Below are 7,909 nucleotides of genomic sequence, written 5' to 3'. Positions count from 1 at the left end.
ATGGCCCCCTGTTGTCAAGCCACAGCCTGAGAGAGATGAAGCCTTCATCCTGTGGAGATACTGGTTTCTCTCCGTCGACTATTATCGAGGCTGAGTAGTTTAGAGTTGAAGGTCTATCCTGGGTGTGAAAACCTAGATGATGCCAATCATTCCTGAAGCTGTAGGTTTCCTTTAGGGCTATCAGCACTACCCTTGGGAATTAACACTCCTGACCTTCTCCTGTTCCCAAGGGGTAGTGATTTCTTCCGGTCACACTTGGGAAAAGAGGATGTCTCAGCACTGCTCCTGAGGTACTTCTCTATCTCTCTGCAGACAGAGCAGACTTTTAGGGAGATTGCAGATGGCATCTGTTTGCAGCAAGGTGCTGAGGATGCAGTAGCTACCCAACACACACCAATGTTTAGCTAAACAAATAATATTTCCAGGATCCTATCAGCAACAACTCTAACTTTACTAACTCCCCAAAGCCTTTTTGCCCTACCAGCCTCAAACGCCACTGGTCATGGGATAGCACCACTTGTATGTCTCTATTCTGAACACACTGGCAGTATTAGCAGCCCCCCACAAGGCAATTTTCTGTGAACTTAAATTAACTGTATGCTTACAGCACATGAACGTGTTGCCTCATGTCAGGAAATAACATAACTCAAACCGCAGAACCAAGATTTCCTTCTCTCTTTTTCTTGCAAGTTTAGCAGCAAGTTTTTGGGTCAGCTCTTACAAATACAATGGTGCCAGGGTTAGATTTTTGTTAGAAGGTAAAATGCATTTTTTTTTACAGGTTGATTATTTGAAGCATGATTATTTTTGCCATTCAGAAAATTCTACCTGAACGTAACACCAAGGGCTGAGATCAAGAGTCATTCATTCACTAGCATAAAAAGAAATAGAGGAATCCTTCAATAAAATCACTTAGAAGAATGAATGCACTTGGGTAAAAACATCACTAATTTGCACCAACTTGACATTTGACAGAACTGAAGCGACAGATGCAGACTTCTTTCCCCCTACAGACTATTGGTATTTGATGGTACTCTGCCATCATCACTTGACATTTTAACTGCTCCTTTTGTAGCACAGCCTCGTATTTGTGCATGCTCAATATAAATTTTGGGCCACAGGCAAAGCAGACTAAACACGCAAAGTATATCTTGCTGCCCAGAAACGTGAAGTCCATTCATTTGCATCTTTTCTGCTCTTGCAAAAAGCAGAAGTCATTGTAATTGTGGACTTAAGAGTTAAGATATATGGATGAAAAGCCCATGAAGAATTAAACAGCTTTGGTAGACTAAGAAAATAGCAGATGCTGATTTAATGAAAGGAATGACCACAAGTTTCTTGTGATATCCCCTATGTAGTTTGCTAGGAATATTTAACGTGAGTATGAAAAACTCATGTTAGTCACTTTTAAAAAAGAAGTCTAACCCTGCAGTCCTCATGCAAGCAAAGCTTCAGTTTTGAATGAGATCTAAAGGATTAGATCCTCTAATCAAAATCTCTTAACTGCCACAGGTTACTTTGTGTTCTTGCATAGAATTTCTATAGACAAAATATCCATAAATGTAACAGAAATGTGGGTATGGATGGGACCTCCAGGCACCATCCAGTGAAACTCCTGTGACGAGACAGAATCAGGGAAGTCTCTGTCAGCATCACTGAGATCTCACTATAAAATACTCCAGTGAAGAAGAATGCAAAACTTTTGTAACCTGTTTCAGGCTTTCACCTTGTGAAATAATTTTAAAGCATAAATAAGTAATTTATATTTAATTTAAAATAATTTTAACAAATAATTTAAAGACATATCTTAATAAAGTAGGTCTTCATTGTATCTAATGAAGATGATTATCTTACTGAAAAGCAGCCATGGAGAGCATGGATCTTCATATCTTTATAAACAAACCTTTCATGTTAGAAGACCACTGTGCCTTTGTGGTCATCTCTTGTCTAGAATCAACATATCAGGTTCTTTCTGATCTTCCACAAAGGTCATTCTGGCTCTCCCATCTGCTTGTTACCTCCATTAGCCCTTGACTAAATTCAATTAATCTACTCTCCTCCTCCCCAGTTCCACGTAGGATGGAGTGAATACTACCCATGCCACCCATATAATATGCTTTTAAATATCTCTCTATTATTTCACATGTTTTTTGTTTGGTCTTCCAACATATCATGGGCTCCCATCAGGTGTGACACCCAGTATACTCCCCTCTGTTTTCCTCACAGCATCCCATTCCCCCACCTCCACAGCACCAGGTGAACATAACACAACCATGTTTGTGTGTTTCTCTTGCACTCAAGTATGCTGCAGTTCATCTGCACTGAACGTCATATTTAGATTTAGATTTAGGCCATCTCTTCAATTTATTAGACTTATTCTGAACTCTTAGTCATTTATTTAAAATTACTAAGTGAGCCCAAGACAGATGTTCATCTCAATTTCACTTGTGACAGCACGTCATCTTCCCTCTCCATTTGGGCAAGGAAATAAATACTCCTTGCAAGTATCTTCTTCCTTCCTTCCTCCAAGCCAGTTTGAGTCATTACCATAACAGTAGTGAGCTCTAGACTACCCTTATGTGGTCTTGTGGGACACTCTCAGAGCACCATTAAAGTTAAGATACAATCTTGATGTCTTCCTCCTTATCAGCTAAGTAGATGACCTTATTCATGGAAATGGTTTGAATAGGTTTGTTCTCAAAGTCCACAATAACATTTTTTTTTCTTTTTAAGCCAAACTACTTTTGAAATACTTACAATCACATTTTAGCAATTTCAGGATCTTTTGAGAATCAAAGCTATACTGATGCATCTACAATTCCTCCAGTCCTCTTTTTTCAATCCTCTTCTCATTGGTGATGCAGACTGTGTTACCGGAATCAGCTGGTACACACAGATCCTTAAACAAGCATTTATGTTCAAACATCAAACCACATATTTCTGGAGCCTATCAAATACAAACTGTAAGACAAAGATGCCTTAGAAAAGCCTCTTTTTTCCATGCAGTTTTACTGCTGCTTGTAGTGCAGTTGTTCTGCAAAAGGGATTTATAAAAGCATTGTAAAGCATCGTGCTTTTTGCATCAATCTTTCTATGACTTGTTCATTTTACAAACTCAGAGACAGCTGTTCCAATTGTCAGTACTAAACATTAATCCCTCCTCTGGAAGTCAGCAGTTTCTTTTCTGGGAACCCCACTGCTATCAACAGCAATCAACCCTTATTAGCAATAGCAATCTCACAGCTGGAAATATTCCAATTAACAATTTTGGGGGCAATGCAGAAACCAGAATGTAGTTCAACATGACATCGTTGGCGCTGTGGGATAACAGGCACTAAAAAAAGTCTTCTCTAAAGGCAGTAAAGGCATTTGAACTGAAGTATAATATTCTACCTTTGCTTACATTCAGGAAAAGAAACTAAAATTGAGCATAGATGCAAGCACTCACGAGTCAGGAACTGCTGGTAAGAAGGTAGTCATTTTAAACAGAAGAATTAAATAACCATTAAAATAGCCAGTCCTTACTCCAGGCCTTCCTCTGAAAATGAAGAACAGTGCTGACCAACACATACCGCTTGGCAGCAAGGAGCTGTCCTTGCTGTCCCAGCAGCTGCACACCAGCTGGGAGGACAAAACTGCCCTTTATTTCCTCTGAATTATCCCCAGACAGGTACAACTCTTTCTTCAGCTCTCAAACATTGTCATCATTGCTTCCCAGTTAGTGTTTCATGAGATTGTTTCTTCCATTGATGCCTTTTTACCTTATCCCTGCCTTGGTCCAGCTTTGTCAGTGATAAAAGCGATAAAAGCTTGGTCCAGCTTTTGTCTCTCTACATCCCACACGGACTGCCATTTCACAAACCTCATTATAGCTGAGATCTTGGAAATACCTTTGTTCAGGTTTTTTAATTTTAAACAAATCTTGCATGTTTAGGAATAGTGATCATATGTGGGAACAGCTTCCCTTAATTGCCCCATCATATTTTTGCTGAAAGTAGCAGAGTGTAAACACGCCCCCATCCCCCAGTTACAATTAATACCTCTGTTCCCACAGACCTTATTTTTCCTCTTCATTAGCTCCAGCTATTTTACACGTTTCCCATGACATAGCACAATATTGGGCATTGTATCTGGCGTGGAACTGCCCTGTGATTTACTCCATCTGCTGTCTTTGCTGGGGGATTTCACAGCAAATGGTTATTTGCTCATTAATATACAGTCAAATGAGTAACACTCCAGTTTGAGCATTCTTGGAGGGAATTTCATATGCTTTTATTTTTAAATTGCGTTCTTAATACTGGAGTAAATGCTTGGGTGTTTGTACTATTGTGACCTGAGGCTTGTCAGGTATTTTTTCTACTTGTTTAAACAAAAAGCAAAGAGCACTATGCCAAGCAGCTTAGTCCCCATCTCCTGCCAAACACCCACCCACCCCCCCGACCCTGCCGTAACTGTAGCCAGACTATTTTTCTGTTCATTACAGCATCACTGGTTTTGGATATAACTGAAGATGACCCTGGTATGGTGGCACTCCAGCTGTAGGGAACCAGCACAATACTAGTATATGATCACTAATAAAGCCCCAGTGAAACATGGTGGGGTTCAGGTCTTCTAGAACCCAAACTTAATTACTATAACCAAAGTCATCTTAACAAAGATTTGCAAAGTATCTCCATACCTAGGGACTCAGAACCACTCTTTGGCTGATAAAATGCACCAGAAAATCCCAACCTCTACCCTGAACCAAGCATGTTCTCATCTGCTGCAGCCCTGGGAGCTCAGGAACCCTGAAATACTAAACTCTGGACCAGAATGCATTTAAAAAAAAAAAAAAAAAAGAGACTCTGAAGGAAGACTCTGACGGTTGCATATATGATTGGTAGTTTTGTGAGCCAGCACGGGCAGAACACAGGAAAAACCACAAAACCATGGATGAAGTGTGAAGAATAAATTTATTCTCATTACCTTGTGACCCAGGGGATCTCCGCAGCAGCAACCAGTCAGAGACACACAAGTGGGGATGCAGGCACTGCGGAGCTTGGTCCTCGCTAGCCAGAAAGAGGACAAGAAAGAAAATATCTCAAACCTGCTGCTTTTGCCTGTATATATCAGGGATTTTCACAGGTATAGTTTTCCATTGTGCTTTGATCTTTCCCACAGCAGGGCAGGAATCTCAAAGATATTTGATAAGGTGCCTCTGAGTCTATCACAGGCCTATGTTATCTAAACGCAGTCAAGCACACAAAGTTAAACAATTAGTATATGTGTTTTTCGACACCGCAGATGCAAGTCACTTGAGCGTGTTTACAATCCTCCTCACCAGTCTTCCGTTGTATTCCCACAGTAGTGTGGAAGTGTCTGTAAACTCTGAGTTGAAGACCATTTCTTTGTACAAACCTATATGAATCCCTTTATCCCCCAAAACATACAAATTACATATACAGAACACAAAGGCAATACCATGTTATGGAAGAAGTGTCAGCAGAGAAGAATGCAACTCCATAATCAGTTTTTAGGTACTTAATACGATTAAGTGAAAGAGAGAGAGAAGAAATCAAATAGTTGAAGGCAGAAAGCCAGAATATACAACTGACTGACCCCTTAAATAAGACTCACCCTGCTCCAACAGTCTTACAACATAAATAACCTATATGTAAGAGAGCTTCAATGTGGCCTCAGAGAAGTGTCATTCCCAAGAGCAGCCTCAGGGTCCTCCTCTGTTTGCATCGTGCTGTTCTAAAAGGCTGCAGTACAGAGCACGGTCAAAAACTGAGAAATAATCTCTGATTGGAAAGAGACAACTCCTGACTGAAGCATAGGGAAAAGCACTGCATTCTCTGTAGCCCAAAGAATGGAGATGGAGGTGAGGACTGTTCATCCACTGGCATTTGTATGAAGCGGTGGGCCCCCAAGTGTAGGGGAAGGATGTTCTAGATCAGGTGTTAGGGAGGTTTAGTGGCATAGACTGTGTTCTAGCCAAGGTTGGGGTTCTAGATAGGGTTGGTGTGCTGCTGTCCCGTCCTTGTCCCTGTCCAGTCTGCCCTGCCCCCCCCCCCCCCCCCAATTGTTTTGGGGTTCTGGATCCGGTTCTAGATAGGTTTGATGGCCCTGGTCAGTTTCTGGGTCAGAAGTCAGTTCTAGATCCAATTAAATGGAAACTTTAATAACTGCTTAGTTCAGCAGCCTGGACCTCATTAAGTACATTTCTGTAAATTGTTGTGGTACTGACTTTGTATTTATTCTGTGTCTCAAAAGGCCAAAACCAGTTGTATCTTGAGTTCACAAGAAGCTACAGGAAGTCTTTTTGGAATATTTCGATAGCTGAGCAATGAAGCTGCATAATTTGTGGCAATTTATAGAGTATATTCTCTGTTTTTCAGAGTGATCCAACTTGAAAATGACAGAGTTTATGTTACCCCCAAGGCCTTAACACTGCAAGGGAAAGCAAGATGGCTCAAAGATCTTGAACAACAGCCCCCCTCCAACACAAGACCTGCCTTGTGCCAGAAAGCTCCATTTGCTTTGGAGGAAAAATGCTGACAATAAATCAGCCATGTAGAGCTTTTGTGCTTTATTATACAACAGTCATCTTCACAGCATCTAGGAGAAATTTAGGTGTCTAACTTTGTATGGTTCCTTACTTAAGCTTTGCATTTTTTACATATGACAAAATTAATTAATTTTAAGCATGACATGCAAGAACACAATTTTACTTGACCCACTTCACATCTGCTTCTCACCCTGTCCTCCAAAAATCTTCATATCTTTTGTCATACTGAAGATTGATTCTACTTGGAAAGATGGAGATCTAGATAAAATTAGTAAAGGACACCACAAAATTGCAACTGTGAAAACTGAGTAATGGAAAACAGTAAATTTAGGTCTCTCTAAACCCATGCAAACACTGAGTGAAGTAACCCAGTCCCCCCTCTGAGCATTAGGCCTGTACATTCCCACATACTGTACATTTATTGAAAGTGGGGATAGACAACCTTAACAATGTGCTTAACTGGATGATATGAAGATTTGAAGTTTGCATCTCTAGAAACATTTCAAATATATAACTAATGGCTACAAAGATTTCAGCTCCTACACTTGAAAAAATATTAGTCTTGAAGTGATGTCTTTTGGCATCAAACATGATTCCTGCAACCCTCACCGTCAAGCAGGTGACAAGGGCAAAATGCTGACATGAAAGGGGCAGTTCATCCTTAGCATCACACTGGATGCTCTGCTCTCCCTACAAGTTCTCTGCTCATGCTTTAAGAGTCTTCTTTGCAACCAAACACCGAGATCGTGCGTATCACAAAACTGGTTTGGAGGAAGAGCTGGCACATAAACCAGCCACATCCAATTTCTGTCTTCTGTTTTCTGACAAGATTAGAGTAACTGTGAAAATAGAGAGTCCCACCAGCAGTGTGATAATACTGCTCACCATCACTAGCGAAACTACTGTAGTGGAAAGATATGTATCTGCTTTTGTTCAATTGCAAAAATGAAGATAACAGAAGTACTAAGAAAAACCAGTTTAAAGGAAACAAAGTCAGGAACACAATCCAGAATCCATATTGTGCATCTTTGACACAATACTGTTTTCTAGGTGAGGTCAGACAACTTCTGTCCTCCTCTCTGGCAGCTGCAGCACAGAATTTAAGTTTATAAAGCCACAGATAACTTTGAACTAACACGTACTTTGTAAGTTAACTAAAAAATGCCTTTTAACTATAAAAAAACGCCTTTTTAGCTTAAATAAAAATGCCTTCAGGCTTACAGGGTTAATCTCTGCAGCTGACATAAACAGCATATTGTTAAACTTGGCTGTGCTGTTTCTAACTTCTGGATGATACCAGGCTCAAGAAAAAGGGCAGGTGAGCTCAGTAGGACAGCACCAGAATGACCATTACAATTA

Source organism: Strix aluco, chromosome 3 (assembly GCF_031877795.1).
Source record: "Strix aluco isolate bStrAlu1 chromosome 3, bStrAlu1.hap1, whole genome shotgun sequence".
Lineage (NCBI taxonomy): Eukaryota > Metazoa > Chordata > Aves > Strigiformes > Strigidae > Strix > Strix aluco.
Note: the sequence above shows the minus strand (reverse complement) of the source record.